General features: G+C 38.4%; 1 long non-coding RNA gene and 1 pseudogene across 1 annotated transcript in view; both read right to left on the bottom strand.

Moving 5' to 3' along the window:
- Positions 1-18,616, bottom strand: part of LOC150013159 (uncharacterized) — an 86,480-nt gene that overhangs the window by 44,886 nt on the left and 22,978 nt on the right. The window lies entirely within an intron of this gene.
- LOC150013161 (10 kDa heat shock protein, mitochondrial pseudogene) lies at positions 8,031-8,355 on the bottom strand (annotated as a pseudogene).

Genomic DNA, 18,616 nt, shown 5'->3' with positions numbered 1-18,616 from the left:
AACATTATGTTTTCAAATGGAGAAAATTTACACTTAAATCCAGATTTCCAGCATTTTTGGAAAAAACAGAAGATCTAGAATCTCAGAATTCAAATGCTCACTTCAGCTAGCTGAGTTTTTTTTGCTACCGTTAGATAGGGCAGGTGTTTTCTAGTTTATACAATCCCCACCTCTCCCTATTGTCTTTCATCTGAGCCACAGTGGTCATGTGTGCTACCTGCTTGACCCTGTAGGCAAAAGGATGGACCACTCTTTGTTCATATATCTCCTAAAAGCTCCAGACATAACTGCCTGGAATTTCATGCACTCATAAAAGACTCTATAAGTTCCAGAGCTCCCCTGAGTCTCAGGTCTGCTTTTAGGGTGGGTTGCAAGACAAGGAACCTTGCCTTATTTATATTTGGTTCTCTCATAGTCCACGCAGTAACTGTCACATAGAAGACACTCAGTAAACGGACCATAATAACCCTTACTAAGTTTTGAACATATCTGCTTTACTCCGATCCAAACCCATGGATCCTGTGTTGGCCTTAAATGGAAATGGTCCTGGATTGATAGAGGATGACAGTGGTTGTGTTGACATGAAGGTCAGAAACCGGATAACCCGCGTGACAGGGGTAAATTGGTGTACAGTGGAAAAAGGACTGGCCCAGTGCAGAGGTGGAAAAATTTGCCTCTACCCTCCTATGCTCTGCAGCTGGACCTAAGAATCAAACTGATATAAGACAGATTAACAGGAGAAAAACTTGAAAATTTTGTTTAATAATTGTATGTGTACATGGGAGTCATTAAAAGGAAAATAAAGATCTGAGGAAGCCATAGGCCCAAAAGCTTATATATTTTGTAAAATAAAAAGCAATGAATTGTGAGGATGTGATAAGACAAAGGGACTAAGGACAGTAAAGTGTGGGACAGCGACTAGAAAATAGATAGGGGAAACTGATGGGAGATAAAGGTTATTTTAGTAGGTTTGTTTGTACAGCTCTCAATATCTGACAATAATAAATATTCATCTCTTCTTGGTACAGGGAGGGGGAGGTCAAAAAGCCCTTTCTGAATCTACTGTTTCTCAACCACCTCTGACTCAAAATAATCAATATGCCAAAGTGGTGTATTTTGGGGTGGCAAGTCCTGTACCACTTTACTAGGCATTAGAAGTTCTGGATGTATTGGTTCCATAAATAAACACTTATGTATTGCCTACTATGCACTAAGCGCTAAGGATACAAACATGAATACAATATCCTTTGAGGAGTTCAGCCCAGGGAGAATTCAAATAAATAGTTTCAGTGAAAGTCATGTGAACTTGGGCATGTCATTTAACCTTTCCAAACTCTGTTTTTCACCAGCAAAAAGGGGATAGTATGACTGCTACTTGGGGCTTATTTCTTGCTACAGTGAAAAACAGCTGAACAAATAAGATTATATGCACACTTTACAAACTATAAAACACAAATATAAAGATGGTAGAATTGGATTCTTCTTGCCTTTGTTTCTCATGACTCTGTAATGTAATAGAAGAACATGTACATATCAATTGGACTCTCAAAGCAGATGGATGATACAAAAAGGAATCTAAGTGGCAAGGAGAGGGTTGCTGGCATGATCTAAGTCTCCCACCTCCACACGTCAATCTCCCCCGTCTCCTTCTCACCTCCAGCCCTGTGGAAGAAAGCATACTCCAGCTACCCAGGGACGGAGCAAGGAGTTGCTAGTGAATACCTGGGTTACAGATGCATCCAAGGAGGTAAAATGCACTACAGGAGAGAGAAGCTCAGCAAGGAGCAAGTCCATGAGATTGCAGCACAAGAGAAAGAATCATTTCTGTTCCAAGCTCATGCTAGCTAGAATTTCCAAAAGAGGCCAGCTTTAACCATCTGCCAAGTCATGGAGTGAAAGCCACTAGCCAAGAAACCATGCTCTTATCCTTTTATCTCTCCCTTCTCCCATGCACATTTGACCCTAGAAAGGAGGCGAGAAGGGAGCATGAAGGAGAAAGAGGAGACAAAGTTGCTCCCTCTCCTATGTAGGCTTCAGGCTGGAACAGGATAGACTTTTGGATTTCAGATTTGAGGTGGGAGAGCATTGAAATTTGAAGTTTGGACTTTGCATGGCCCTGGATACAAAATTAAAGCTATGTTTATGACTTAAAATGACCACAGGACTGTTGTTTACCTCACTGAACAGAAAAAGCATGAGAGTAGCCCAGATCTTCCCCTAGGCCAGATGAAGATTGCCCCCCATGAATATAAATAAAGGGAAAGTAGAAAACATAAGGATGCATTTGATCAAAATCCACATGTTGTGCACTACACACACGCACCATATAACCAAGAACAATTCTGATAAGTAACAGTGTTATTACCTCTTCTTGCAAAGCAGCTCTTAATAGTGAACTATTGCCAACGCTGTCATAACTGGCATTTTCTACTTCATTTTTCTTAAGGCAAAATATGGGTAAAACCTATTGATAGAATGATAATGGTTATAGATTATGGCATAGATCTGAGGTTCAAAGTCAACTGAAGAGCCTTGACAACAATTTTATTAGGGAGGTTGTATACCTCCCTAGTAATGTTAATTCAGTCATTTCCCCCTCTCTTGAAATTTAAGTCTTTCTTCAAATTTTGGAAACATAAGCAGTTGCTGTATTATGCCTCATGCCTCAGTGCTCAAGTTTCTGTGATCTGTCAGTCAAGTGGAATCCTTAGAAGCACCAACTGGCCCCACCTGGCTATGAAATTGAGTGTAGATGAAATAACTAGGCTATGCACCTGTGCTTCTATGCCACCCTAATAAAATTTCCGAAAGAGAGCACCCCACCCTTATCTTCCCCACAGTCCTAGTCAGGAAATTGGAATTTCTTATAAAGAAAATTTAAAAGAAAAGCTCTGTGAATCAAATAAGGATTACACTCAAAAGTCTGCCATTTGGAATAGTCCCAAAAATTTCTAATCTGCCAATAAGTCATCCTGTGGTTAATAGAGTGGTTTAAATAGAAATTGCCAAAGAAATTAGGTTTACTCCTTTACTTTTTAGTCTTGAAAATATAGCCTCAGGGAAACTTACATATAAGTTGTGCATAAAAGCCAGGCATTTTTTTTTTTTAATTGAGGATTATAAGGTAGAAAAGAGAGGAAATTATAAGGTAGAAAAGAAAGGCACTCTTCTAGACTTACAACCCTGATTCCTTCTTTTAGTCCTTCTTTCTCACCCCTAGTCTCCAAATTTTATCTAGAACAGTTTTAACATTAATAAAGCACATTACTTAGTTTCTGCTGTGTTGTTGCCATGAAGCCATAATGCTTATCTTTTAGATAGTTACTGTCACTGTTGCCTTTTTCACCCCAGCTAATTATCAGGGACAGCTATGTTTAAAAAACAATCACTTTAGTGTCATGAAGATCACAGCTAATTAAAGTCAACCAGAGTATTTACTGAGTGTTTGGTGTCTGTTCATTTTGTATTTTTCTAAGATCTTCTTATCCCAAAGTTAATTATACCAAATGAGAGCAGATTGTCTGAACCTCAGGGGGGATTATTCCTCAGTTTGCATTTTTGCTGCTATTCTTAGAGCATTCCTCCTGATTATTTATTGAAGAAAGTATCTTGAAAAGAAGGTAAAATTTACATAAAACTTAAAATTTTAAAAAAATTAATTAAACAATTCTTTAATTGAAATTAAACAATAAGATAAAATTTATAATAGACATTTTAGATTTTGAGAAGGATGATAGTTGATTAACATTTACCAAATAATATTAAGCAAATATGTATACAGAAATTTGTTAATGCGTTTTACCATAGAGGCATACCAACAGGCTTAGAAGAAATTCAAAACTTAAAAAAATGTACAGTGATCTCTCACTTATTGCGGGTATTACATTCTAGACCCCCCTCGATAGGTGAAAATCCACGAAGTAGGAACCTTACATTTATTTTAGTATTTACTGTACAATACTGCAAAATCCCAGCATATAGCAAAAAATCTGCAACAAATAAGTATAATTTTTTTTTTAATCCTGCGATACAGTGAGGCCACGATAAGTGAACCACAATATAGAGAGGGACTACTGTACTCTATTCATACGACTAAAAGAAATATAAGGCATGGGCCATGCCTCCCAGACCATACGACCTAGTTGACTATGGCTGAATCTTTTGAATTGCAGGGACCAATAATGTTACAGAAACAGGGATGTCCAAAAACAAACCCTAGAGTCTGCGGCTGGGGGATGGGGAAAAGAAAGCAGCTTTTAAGACACCTTTGCATGCCTGGGGCTAGTTGCTAGTGTCTTTGTTATGCAAAATGACTTTGATACTTCCAAGGCCCAAGAAGATGGGAGGAGTCTTGAACTGGTTCTGTGAATGGTCAGAACTGGTTGCAACACCCACTGCATCAGAGGACGCAGTCAGGGATATATAAGCAGCTGCAGATATTTTGGCTCTGGGCCTCTCTCTGGCGCTCTCTCTCTCTCTCTCTCTTTCTCTCTCTCTCTCTCTCTCTCTCTCTCTCTCTCTCTCTCTCTCTCTCGTGCGCATGCGCACACACGCGCACGCTCTCCCTCCATGTGATTCGGAGGAGGGGGCTCTCCAGGTTGCTCTCTCTCTCATGCTCCCTCCTTGTGGCTTGGTGAAGGGGCCTTCTCCATGCAGTTTTAAGAAGCTATGTTCTCCATTCGGATTAAAGAAGCTGAGTTCTCCATGAGGTTTTGAGAGGCCTCTCCAGGCTGCTTTAAGAGGCTCTCACCATGCGATTTTGAGAAGGAGAGGAGATCCACGCAGTTTGCAGAAAGAAGGCAGTTTAAAAAGAGGCTGAGAATCCAGGCGGTCCTGCATTGAGAGCTGGAGGGCACCACAGCGCAGAAAGGACCTCCCCAATCAGATTTGAGTAATTGGCAGCTACTGGTAAAGCTGAACTGTACCTAGGAAGTAGGGAAATGGCATTTCCAACTTTTCTAAGGCTGGTCTGGTTTGGTAGGGGGAGGCAGAACTATGTGTTTGTGGGTATTTTAAAGAATATAAGACTCAATAGCAGAAATCCACAAATAATCTAAATCTATTTAACTCTTAAACAGTTCTTTTTCTTTTCACTAAACTCTAGTACTGAGAGTTGTAATTCTGGTGGCGGGCAATTGGGCCCCTAACTAAATGGCCTGTGGGTTCTGTTTCAATCGGAGCAGCCCAGAGGTTCTGTTACAATAACTTCTAGAGGAAAAAAAATGGTAGGGACAGAAAAGATAGAGGCCTCAACTTTTTCTTCTGTCCAGCTAAGCAATAAAAAATACTAACATTTTCAAGTGCACTCTGTGGTCCAGACACGAGTCTAAGGACTTCATTTGTTTCATTTTATTTATTTATAACAATCCTATGACATTTTATAAATATATAAAACATGATTAATTATTGTCATCAATATATTATAACATATTATATTATTGATATATCTATAACTATGTATAGTTTTTCTTATATGTATAAGTGTGGGTGTTATCATCCCTAGTTTTCAGGAGATTCAGGTCCACAGAAGTCAATGATCTCAACAGCACTAGGATTTGAATACAACCAGTGTGGTCCCTCAATACACTTAACCATTATACTATCCCACATCAGTTAATTCTTTTAATTCATGAGATTTATCTTAATGATACAGAGAGATCTGATCAGATTACTGGGGAAGAGTAGGGAGTAGCCATAGGAGGAGGCAATAGTAAGTAGTCTAGGATGGGACTGACTGAGAAGCTGAATATCTCCAGAGTGCATGAAGTTATGAGCTAGAAGTTTTATAATAAAAGAGGGCTGATGTGCTCTGACTCTTGAACTCTTCTTCCCTGGGGAAGCCTGGATGATCATGCTGCAGCTGCCTGCATTTCCCAACAGACAATATTTCAGATGGGAAGGAACTATGGCACCGCCTAGGATCAGGCTGGTCTGACAGAGAGTGGCAGGTTTATTTTGTGGCTGTTCTAGAGGGGACGAGCTCTGAGGCAGAAGCCTGCCATTCTTCCAAAATTGTGTAACTTTTGTATATTATATTGTTTTAGTTTATAAACTAACCCTATAGAAATAAGATAACTAAAAACTAATATGGGGAAATGATAGAAGAACTCAGTTTAGCCTTAATTGATAGGCTTAAGTGATTTAAGCTGTGACTTCATAGGCTTATGTGATTGCTTTTGAATAAAGACTTCTTTCCTTTATCACCCAACCCTGCCTCTGGAATTTTATGTAGAGGGTGGTTGGCAGGCAGTGGGACCCCAATTGCTATTCGGTAACATTAATGCTAAAAGAGTAAAGAAGTCAACTAGGTACAAAATAAAGATCTATTAGATACAAAGAATTTAATTATCTTTATGAAAAAAGCTACATTGCCCTTCTTTTCATTTTATATGCATCTATAAAGATTGGTATTTTGGAGCCATAGAAGGACATTGAAGAGATAAGACCTATACTTATAAAGTGTAATTAAAATGAATCAATTTGTGATTCAGGTGAACAATACAGATCGTAATTGCTAAAGAAGTGGAGTTCACTGTGGATTGAAACAGTGAATGACAGAAAACAGTAGGAGAAATTCCAGACAGGTAGAGGACAAAAGCAAAAGCAGTAACACCAGAGGTGCGTGGTGAATATACCAGCTTGGCTCAGTCAGCAATTTGACCCTAGCTAAATGGTGCAAACTGTAGTTCTATAACTCCACAAGACTTATAAAATTGTTTGTATGACCTACACAGTATTTTTAACTACTCTATTTTTAAAAAATATAACATACTTTCAGAAGACAGTACTAATTGTATATATACATGCAGTGTAATGAATTTTCACAAATCTGGAACACACTCAAAACTCCTCACAGATCAGAATATTTACTAGCACACCATAAGTCTCCCTGTGCCCCTGCCAGTCACGAACACCCGCAGATAACCACAATCCTGACTTCTATCACCATATACTGTTTTTGTCTGTTTTGAAACTTTTGTAAATGAAGTTATGTAAGGTACATAATCTTGCGTTATCCATGTTGTTTCATGTGGCAGTCATGGATTTCTTTTTACTGCTGTATAGTATCCTTTCATGAATACACCACATTTTACTTATATACTCTATTGGTTTTTATTTAATATTTATTATATTTTTTCCATTACCATTTAGTCCCCTTATACCCACCTCTCCCCAGCAATCAATCACTACGCTGTTGTCCTTGTCCATGAGTCCTTTTTCCTTTCTGCTCAATCCCTCTACTCCTTCCCTCCCTTCCCCCAGGTGTCATCCTGCCCACCATCTGAGTCTGTCTCTATTTTCCTTATTAGGTCAGTTTGTTCATTATATTCCACATATGAGGATACATTCTATTGCTGATGGACCCTTCTGTTGCTACCAATTTGGGGGTGTTATAAATGAAGCTTCTCCGAACATTTCAGTACATGTCTTTTGGTTCACGTATATGTACATTTCTTATGGGAATGGAACTGCTGGATCACAGTGTAGGTGCATGCTCAGCTTCAGTGGATACTACCAAGCAGTTTTCCAAGGTGTTTTTGCCTACCTACACTCCTTCCAACATTATCTCATTGTAGTTTTAAAGTGCATTCCCCTCATAATTATTGAATTGGCCACTTTTTCAGATGCTTAGTAGCCATTTAGATATCCTCTTTCATGAAGTTCAAGTGTTTAGCCTGTTTTCTATTGTGTTGTATGTCTCTTTCTTATGGATATGTAGATTTTTTATATATTCTGCATATGAGTCATTTATAAAATATGTATTTTACATAGATATGGATTTTATATAGCAACTCTTTTTACTTTCTTTTTAGTGTCTTTAAATAAATAGAGTTTTTACTTTTTTTTGATCATTTATTTATAATTTTTACTGGGAAATGTTTATATCAGTTACAGTGGAACTATTTTTTAAAAGACACTGGATGGCATTGTTTGGATATTATTAGTTTATTATAAAAGAGACACGGAAATTATTTACATGAAAAATTTCAGAACTTCAATGGAATGGGCTGCATCACGTGATGCCACTTCAATAGAGATTTATTTCAGTCTACATACTTTCCAAGAATGTCACCATCTCTAAATAAAAAATAATCCTTGTCATCTAGAATTACTTTGGTGCCTCCATATTCTGGAAGAAGAACTTTATCTCCAACTTCCACGCTCACTGGTTGAACCTTTCACCTTTTCCTTTGGAGCCAGATACAACAGCTACTACGGTTGCTCGCAATACTTTTCCTTGAGATTTTTCTGGAAGCACAATGCCTCCTTTGGTTACAGTTTCTGCAGCACACCTTTCAACTAATACTCCGTCAAAGAGAGGAAGAAACTTTCTAAATGCCTGTCCTGCCATGACTCCTGCCATGACTCTGGTCACCGCGGTACCGGAGTTTTTACTTTTAACTTACTGGCTAGTATTTGTTTTTTTCTGCTTAAGAAATCTTTGACTTCCCCAAGCTTATGAAGACATTCTTCCATGTTCTCTTACTTCAGTACAATTGTTTTACTCTTCATATTATATATACAATCTATTTGAAAGTGATTATTGTATATTGTGTAAGGTAGAGATCAAGATTCATCTTTTCCCATGTGGCTATCCAAATCTTTTAGAACTATTTAAACAGTTATCCTTCAGCTAAGTGAAATAAGTCAGACAGAGAAAGATAAATACCAAGTGATTTCACTTATATGTGAAATTAAAAAAGCAAAATAAATGAACAAATAAAACAGAAGCAAACTCATAGAACAGAGAACAAACTGGTGGTTGCCAGGTGGGAGGCTGGGTGAAAAAGTTGGAGGGATTAAGAAGTACAAATTGACAAATTACAATATAGTCACAAGGAAAGACAAATACCATATGATTTCAGCTAAATGTGGAATCTAAAGAACAAAGTTAATAAACAAATAAAATTGAAACACACAGACACAGAGAACAGACTGATGGTTGCCAGTGGAGAGAGGGGTTAAGGGACTGGGTAAAAAAAAAAGATGAAAGTATTAGAAAGTACAAATTGGCAATTACAAAACAGTCACAGGGATATAAAGTACAGCACAGGGAAAATAGTCAATAATACTGTAATAACTATGTATGGTGTCATATGGGTATTAGACTTACTGAGGGATCACTTTATAAGTTATATAAATGTCTAACTACTGTAATATTGAATGTCAGCTATAACGAAAAACAATTTTTAAGAAATTAAAGAGAAAATTAAATACAATAAATAAATAAATATTTTTTCTTTACAATGTCAGCTTTGTAATAGATCAAGTGAGCACTCTATGTGCTTTTTGTTTTGGGACTCTATTCTATTTGTCTATCTTTATATATGATTCGTTATTTCTGAGATAAGTCCTCCAACTTTGTTCTTTTTTTTTCAGGATTGCTTTGACTATTGTTGACCCTTTTATTTTCAGATAAGTTTTAGAGTTGACTCATTAATTCTCACATATAAAAAAATGGAATCGTATTGAATCTACAGGTCAATTTGGGGAGAATTTACACTTTTATAATATTTAGTCTTCTAATCCACAAACCTGGTATATATTTCTGTTTATTTAACAATACTTTAATATTATACAACATAATTTTTAAAATTTTGAGTCATTATTTGAAAAACTGAGTATTTTGTGTACAAATAAGAATTTTTAGTTTCTCCTGAGAAATAAGAATATCTGGCAGAACCAGCCCAATAATCCTATGTGGCAGTTACCCACTGTAACTGAGGCATGTGTTCTTTCATTTATCACAGTTCCTACCACAAACACAATTCATTAATCTGAATCACAACTGACTTCACACATTTATTGTATGAATGGGACCCTATCTGTGGAAGGAAAGAAGGAAGGAAGGAAAGAAGGAAAAAAGGAAGCATGGAAAGAAAAATAATTATTTAAGTATTATTTAATGCTAACTATGTGTCAAGCACTATGCTGCATATTGGGATATATGAATGACCAAAAAAGAACATAGTTATTTTTACGTTTTTAACCCCAGGGATAACCATTTTAATCAGAATTGTAGCAACAATAAACTTTTTTAACAAGAACATATTTTGCATGGCAGTCTCCACTCACTCAGCCAGTTTAAGGGAGTCGGGGTGGTAGAGGAATGAGCACACAGAATGAGGACACAGAGAAAAACCTAGAGGGACATGGAGAAAGAGGCTATAGCTAGCTGTTTTGTCATATTAACAGGTAAGTTTTCAAAATATACCAGGACATCAGACTACTCTTGGTTCACAACCTCCTCGAGTTCAAAATGACAGACCCAAAATGCCCTGCTATAATAAACAATATGGAAAAAGTCTGCTCAGAAGAAGCTTCCATTCTACTGGTAGCAAACTTTATTGGAAGCAGACCTAGAAGCTCCTTGAATTTCAACCTCTGGAATTTTGACATTATCCTCCTACTAATGGGCAATCACCCGAAGTCTACTTATTGCCTGTTACTCCGTGTTTCATAGTATTATACCAGAAGCCAGTTTGGTTTTTTGTTTTTGTTTTTTACATTGGATCCCAAGGTTGATATAAATTAAACATGACCTTCAGATGAGTAACCGGTCCTCTGTGAATAGGTGGAGAAAAGAAAAAAAAAAAAAAAGAATTCCGCAATCCAATGAACTTTTAGAATATAAATGGGCAATCTAAGGTGATGTGTATTTATTTCTTTCACCAAGAATTCAAAGCACCTTTCAACAAAGCTCAGTTTGACTTTCCCATTCCAGTTAGTGGTATGATATCACGGGGGGTGTGTGTGTGTGTGTGTGTGTGTGTGTGTGTGTGTGTGTGTGAGTGATTGGGCAGGGGAAGGGGGAATGAAAGGGAAATACAGTTCAGTTATTGCTAATGTATTGCTAAATTTTCCCCCATGTAGAGACTTTTTAGCTATCTCTTTCTCCTGCATCTTATGCCATGTCTTCGTATCCAATCAGTCCTACAAGAGGCAAGCCTGTGAACTCTTTCAGGACTCTAGGGTATCATTCATACCACTCAGTGTATTTTTTTGAGCTCTATTCTGTAAGTAGACTGACCACACAATGCTTTTTAGTTCGATATGCTAGTGATACATAAAACAATTCCCTGAAGTCTTGAAAGATAACCTGTATTCCTCACCCAATATTTGGCTTAATGCAGAGGAATTACTGAGAAACTGGGGAAAATAGAGCCCAATATCTCATTAGATGGCACAAAATTATGGCAACATAAGCAAGAACAGACAATATTATCTATAATCTACAAATGGAAAAACTGAGGAGCCCAAGAAAGTGTTGCCCACAGTCACACAATGAGCTGGTTTCAGAGCCAAAACTGTTTCCAGGTTTCCAAATGTTCCATCTGGAGCTCTGCCTATGGTTTCCTCTAAATTCAAACTCCTGTAAGGAAGAGGGCGGATGGAAGTGTGTGAGAGGGCAGAGGTTAACACGAGATTCTTTGTGGGCCCTTCTAAGTCAAAACTTCTTTGTCTTTCCCCCACCCCCATTTCTCTGAAATGCAAATGCTGATCTGTCCCACTGTAAATTCTACATGAGATGAAACAGAATTTTAAATAGAATCTGTAAAACCATCCCTTCCAAATTTCCTTCCTGGACAGTAGTTACAGTCACCTCTGACCACACCATACCCAGCAGCCTTTCCACATTTCACCTCAGTTCCCATCAGCATGTTTGCAACTTCCCATAGTTTATTTTCATCTCTCCCTAGCAAACAAGATCTCTTGTGAAATGAGAGAAGACAGGGTCAGCACCCTCTCTCACCTGCTGGCTTGACAGAAAACATTGCACAAACCCAGGGAAGCCTAGCGGGGCAGAGGGATGTGGGGGGGGGGGGGGGAGTTGGAGGCCACACAGCTAATTTGCAAGCTGGCTTGCCTGCCCACTGGATTCCTTATGAGACAGAAGTATCAAGTTTCAATAACTGTGGTAGCAGGAGGGGCTGGGAATAAAGTAGGTGGGATTGTCTTGACTTTGCAATCAGACTGTAAGCAACCCCTCCACACCAAAGTTCAGAAAAATAAACTTTGGAGCCAGGAATGAACTTAGTCATCATCTGGTCCAACTCACATCTTACCAATGAGAATACAGGCAAATAGGGAAGTGACCTGTCCCAGGCCACACGACTCATGAGTGGCATAGTCAGTGGGTGAGGGCATTTCAAGTAAAGGGAACAGAAAGAAGCTCATGTTACCTCAGATAATAAGGACTTGCTTTAAGGTTGCACAGCCAAACTTCACTGAGCGCTGAACACTGTGTAGCTCTAGTAAATACAGTTAACCCTTGAACAACATGGATGTGAATTGCACGACTCCACTTACACACTGATGTCTTTCAATAAATAGGTTGGCTCTTTGTATCCTGGGGTTTTGCATCTGCAGATTCCGCATTTGCAGATTCAACTAACTGCAGATAGAAAACAGTATACACTGCAGTTCAAAGCTGCAGGTGGGAAACTGCTGTGGGGGTTGAATCCACCAGTGTGAAGAGCCAAGCGTAGTTAAGTTTTGGGGTAGTCAAAAGTTACATGCAGTGGCACTTTGTTCAAGGGTCAACTGCATAGACTCGGTCTGTTGCTTTCACTCTGGTAAACACTCCTTAGACGCGGGCATCTGTCTGCCTGCTCTAGTCCTTTGCTGTTAGGGACAATAACTACTCTCTGCATTTGTTTTTACTGCTTCTGTTTATATGGATACACATCTCTCCGTTCTACTCCCTGCTTCTTAATTCCTATTTTCCAGGGCTACTGCTTCTTGTGGAAGCTTTCTGACTTATTTTCTGTGTGTCTCCTGCCTTCTGCTCCTCCCTGCACAGCTGACTGCCCTTGGGCAGACATACATTCAAGCTCCAGGAGGGAGGATCTGATGGGTTCACTTAGTAACTGCGGTAGTTGTACAGAGCTCTCCCACCTGACCCCTGGGCTATTATTATACAGGGAGATGTTTTTCCCTAGTTAATCAGGATGGGATAGAGAGAGAAAGCTGAGTAGTCATCTTTCCTCAGAAAGGGGCTTTGGGCATGGAAAACACTTAAAGCACTTTGGACTAGATCCAATGTCTCCTCAGCCCTCGTGTAGTATCCAGTAGTGAATAGAAAACTATTCATGGAGCCAGGCCTGCGTTTTAATCCCAGGACCCTTACTTTCTAGCAAGTCATGCTTTTAAAAAGTATATGCAAATTCTTTACACTTTTGCCATGAAGGATGGAGTCTAATTCTTCTTTAAATATGGTCCACTTAAGTGACTTGCTTCTAATAAGTAGAATACAGCAATAGTGATGCTGCATGATTTCTTAGACTAGGTGGGAGAAGGCAACCGTAGTCTGGCCTTTTGGGGATTCTTGCCTTTATAATTCAACCCTCTTGTTGTAAGAAATCACAGGATCAATAGAAAGGCCATGTAGAGGTGTTGCAGCAGACAACCTGAGTGAGCTAAGGTCTAAGTCAACAAACAACTTCAACTACCAGATATATTAGTGAACAAACCTGCTCTAATCTCAGCCCTCAGCTTTCAAATCTTCCACCCAGGGTCCCAGACAGCAGGGTTCATAGTAAGTAATACACTTCAAACCTTGTTTGAATTTCTGCCCCATGGAATCTATGAACATTGTTAATGGTTGATTTATACCATTTAATTTGGAGGCAATTTAGGTAGCCATGGTAAGTGTAAGAGCCTTTTTATTTACTTTTATCTCTATGACAGCACTATTTGTGGGCATCTTCACAGCAATCAGGTAATAGGTTATCTTTAAAGCTTGGCTTCTACACTGCAGTTTTTCTTAACCAGAGCGTAGATGATAATGGTATAGGAGCTATATTTAAAAAATGCATAATTCAGGTCCGATCCCAGACATGCTGACCAGTGGATATGGGACTTAATTACATGTAATTTGAAAATGTTTCTTATTTGCCTTCAACAAATCTCCACAAGAAGAGACCATGGACATACCTAGTCCCTACCCTCAGCTCTGCTGCCTGAGTGCCTTATAGGAAGACTACACTCCCTCTCTGGGAATGAATTATAAGTATATTAGATATTTCTGCTCTGAAAGTGTCTCTTAATGGAATCCAGGTCAGGAATGGAAGATACCAAACTATAGCCTTCAGCAGTGAATTTCTAATATATTACCATCAGTTCCTTCAATTTTTCCCTTCAAAATATGGAGAGCTAGGTACAAGATGAGGATGTCTACTCTTACCACTTCTATTCTACATTGTACTGGAAGTTTCTGCCAGAGTTATTAGGCAAGAAAAAGAAATAAAAGGCATCCAGATTGGAAAGGAAGAAGGAAAACTATCTCTATTTGTAGATGACATATTCTTACAAACAGTGTGTTTTTCTGGGCCCTGAAGACTAAAAGGAGTTGTTCTCCATCTCCTTCCCTGACTCCCCAGATCAGTGATTCTCAAACTTCAGTGTGCAAACAGAGCTGTTAAACACATATTCTTAGTCCCAAGTCCCAGAGTTTCTGATACACTAGCCTAGGAAACTTAAGAAACACCTCAGGAAAGTCTGATGCAGCTGAATTTAATGCCACACTTTGTACAACACAGAACTAAATCTTTGAGAAGTCTTTACTACAATGATAAACAGTGTAGTATCTAGAACTTGACTGTCTGGTTTGATTTTTGGCTCTTTTACTTGTTAGCTGTGAGTTGGCACATGACACTTAACCTCACTGTGCCTTTCTTTCCCCAGCTATAGAAAGGGGTTAATGATAGCACCTACCTCACAGGCTTGATGCAAGTATTAAATGCCAGAATTTGTTTATAAACCTGAAGTTATTTATGAAACAAAATATTTATTTATAAAAACATGTGTATTTATTCTTATAGGCTTAAACTTCAGTCACCTTCAAAGTACTCTCTATTTGATGCAATACACCTATCAAGACATTTTTCCACTGCATAAAAAAGGTTTTTTTAAAGATTTTATTTATTTATTTTTAGAGTGAGGGGAAGGGAGGGAGAAAGAGAGGAAGAGGAACATCAATGTGTGGTTGCCTCTTGAGCACTCTCAACTGGGGGCCTGTCCCACAACCCAGGTATGTATCCTGATTGGAAATCAAACTGATGACCCTTTGGTTCACAGGCCAGTGCTCAACCCACTGAGCCACACCAGCCAGGGCACAAAACAGTTTTTGATCTCATCAATTTTGATGTCTTTCAGTGCTTCTGTTTTTTTATGTGTCACCTCTTCCACATCAGCAAAATGGTTCCCTTTGAGGGATTTTTTTCAGCCAGGAAAACAAACAAACAAAAAAGTTGCTTGGGGCAAGATTGGGTGAATAGGAAGGATGGGCCATGGAGGTCATGCCATTTTTTGTTAAAACCTGCTGAACACTCTGCCTGGCGTGGGCAGATGTGCTGGTAAATCACTAATCATGAAATGTACAAACACACTGAAAGAGTTTAAAAAAAAAATTTTACCAAAGCTGAATTCAGCCTCTCACAACAACACCAGCTGGTACACTGATACAGATGAGTTCTAGAACACTCATCTAGTGGGGGAAGCCTGTATTACAAGGGTATGGCTCTCCAGAAGATAATTCCATTTTGGGTATTGTATAAAGCAGTTAGAATAATAAGTGTATTTACTGTCAACTATTTACAGTAGGGCAACTACTCGCTGTCCCTGGAAGCTAGACCTTGCTTATAGAAAACTACAGCAAGATGTAGTGATACCAATAAGCACAGGAAAAAGACATTAAATGCTAGTTCTCTGTCCACCCTCTTTTCTTTTCTCACTCTCCCCAGCCCCTCAGAAGAACTGGAGAATAAATATGTTTGTTAGAAATCAAATTAAGGCATGAGCCAGCTTACTCTTCTACTGTTTGTCTTCCTCTTCCTTAAGGACTATTTCTAATCTCCCCTTGGATCATCATCTTTGGCATATTATCAGGATTTGGGGTACCCCCCAATATTTTTATGTATGCTGTTACTGAATTTGGGTTTCTATGGGTGTTATTTTTTACAGTGCATTTCACCAAGATTTATTTCCAAATGTAAGTATGATTACTAATGTTCCTAAAGCCATATGACTCATAAAATGTATTTCTCCTCCCACCCACCTCATTCTCCAGCATGATAACAAATCTTTAACAGATTGCTTTTCATCTCAGGAGGTGGTTCCCAGTGCTCACATAAATAATTTATACTTATCAACACTTGCTCAAGTTAATAAAAATGATAATGTTGTAAAGAAAGAATATTACTGTGTTTCTACCAGAGGAACAATATTGATATTCTTAGATGTACAGGAAACCTGATAGCTGAAAGTTCAAAAATCACAAATACAGGCCTTTAAAAAAAAAATTGCAATAGCCAGCTAAGAACAGCATTTTCTTACAGGGCAAAGTCTATTACATACTAGATAATGTTACCACTTCACTGACAAGGGGACAGAAATAGCTCTCATTGTATAGTGCTGCTGTAAATTTTCTATCAGCCAACAACCGTGGTTTCCTGAAGTAGCAAAAACCTGAAGAAAAAAAATAAAGCAGTTCAGAGAGAAGGAATCAGAATAGGCTGGTGATTTATGCATCCTCAGGAAGGGGATTGGACATGACCTTTGAGCCACCTTTCAACCCTGTTTTGTGTTGTTCTATCATTCTACTCAAACTGTGATTTATACACAAATATTAATTGCACCTCTAAAGCAATCAATATGTTTTCACGTCTCCTCACCATTCCTCCATATTTTGACTTTAAACTTTCCCCCAGAAAACTGATCAGACATAAATACAAATTAAGCTTAAGTCACTTTATTCATGCAATTCTGTAAGATAGAATGAGTATGGGTAGCATCAAAGAAAAATGCCAAATCAAATATAGCGCTGGAGTTTAATTCTGGATTTCACCTGGAGGGTAAGACAACACTATTTGTTTCTTTGGAAAAAGAAAAAATGACATATTCTTTACCTTAAGTGGCCTATTCTTGATCCCTTGTAAACATGAAAAGCCCGCAGCTGGGTATTTATGTACTGAACTCTCATCCACATACTGTGTTTGGAAGAATTCAGAGACACTTCCTGTTTGAGGTCATGACCCAAGGCCAGAAACTATAACTTAGGCAGAATTAAAACAACAATATCTGCAAATGGGACTGGTATCTCCTGAAAGGCCATCCTCCCCAGCCAAGAAACTTAGAACCCAAACTAGGCAGAGGGCAGTAGAGGAGCTAAGGGGATTCATTAAAGAGACACAGCCATGTATGATTTCATTCCTATGTGGAATACAAAACAAAAAGAGATAAACAATAACAAAACAAAACAAACGCACAGATAAACAAGCAAACAGATTGGTGGGTATCAGGGGGGCAGGGGGTGCGGAGAAGGGTGAAATGAATCAAGGGCATTAAATGTATAGCAATGGATGAAAACTAGACTTGGGTGGTGAACACACTACAGTGCATACAGATACTGAATTATAATGCTGTACACCTGACACTTACATAATGTGATTAACCATTGTTACCTCAATTTTAAAAGAGAGAGAGAGAGAGAGAGAGAGAGAGAGAGAGCGAGAGCTTTTATTTGTATAATTTATTGCTATTTGAGCTCACCTTCAGCACTGATCATGTCTCTGTGCCTGGCTTCCTTTCTCTCTCACACATACACTCTCCTGGGGGTGAGAAGAGCAGCTCAAAAATAGGATTACAGTTTTTGGAAGTGGTGACATCCCTTACAGATCTAAAGTCAAGTTTGTAGGACAGTCAGTAAGGAACCCTGTGAGCTGAACTTTCTAAAATTACACCATCTAAAATTTCCAGAGCAATAGAGGCACAAGCAGGGAATACCTATTTCATTATGAAGAAGACTTTGCCAGTTTACAAAATTACCTGGTTAATTAATTCAAGCCTTGTAGTAATGGAACTAATTTAAAACCAAAATAACCATCATGAAACAGGAATAGATCTGCTGTTTTTATCAAGCTAATTACCAGGATAATTGCCAAACCTCCCCTTTAATTTTGTTCCATTTCATGTAAGCCGAGCTTAATGGTTTACATGCACTATGTATACATATATCCTTATATTAATAAACACATGTGTTCTAAGGATAAATATATAGTCAGAAACTTCCATCCCAGAGGTAATCTGTTTTCATTGATATTTGCTGACTTATAAATATTTGCAACAAGTTTATTTTTCAAAACACCATGCTGGGAAATCAAAACATATCTGTGATATAACCACTAGGTTATGATCTGTGGTTTAAAGTGTCATCTACACCTGGCTGGTGTGGCTCAGTGGATGGAGCGTCGGCCTGCGAGCCAAGTGTCACTGGTTCGATTCTCAGTCAGGGCACATAACTAGGTTGCACGTCAGGTCCCCAGGTGGGGCCGCGAGTGAGAGGCAACTGCACAGTGATGTTTCTCTCCTTCTCTTTCTCTTTTCCCCACTCTCTAAAAATAAATAAATAAATAAACAAACAAATAAATAATTAAAAAAATAAATAAATAAAGTGTTATCTTATGAACACATACAGACACATGGGCAAACATGTGCAGACCTTCCTACCCACAAACAGTCCTCAGCCTCAAAAGTGATGAGTCCTGGGAGTTAATTGATCAAACTTCAATCAGTCTTGGAAACAGCTTGAAATTGTGTGATATTCCTTCATATA

This window comes from Furipterus horrens, unplaced genomic scaffold (assembly GCF_987537825.1).
Source record: "Furipterus horrens unplaced genomic scaffold, mFurHor1.1.pri manual_scaffold_4, whole genome shotgun sequence".
NCBI classification, from domain to species: domain Eukaryota; kingdom Metazoa; phylum Chordata; class Mammalia; order Chiroptera; family Furipteridae; genus Furipterus; species Furipterus horrens.
Note: the sequence above shows the minus strand (reverse complement) of the source record. Positions and strands in the feature narration are given on the sequence as shown.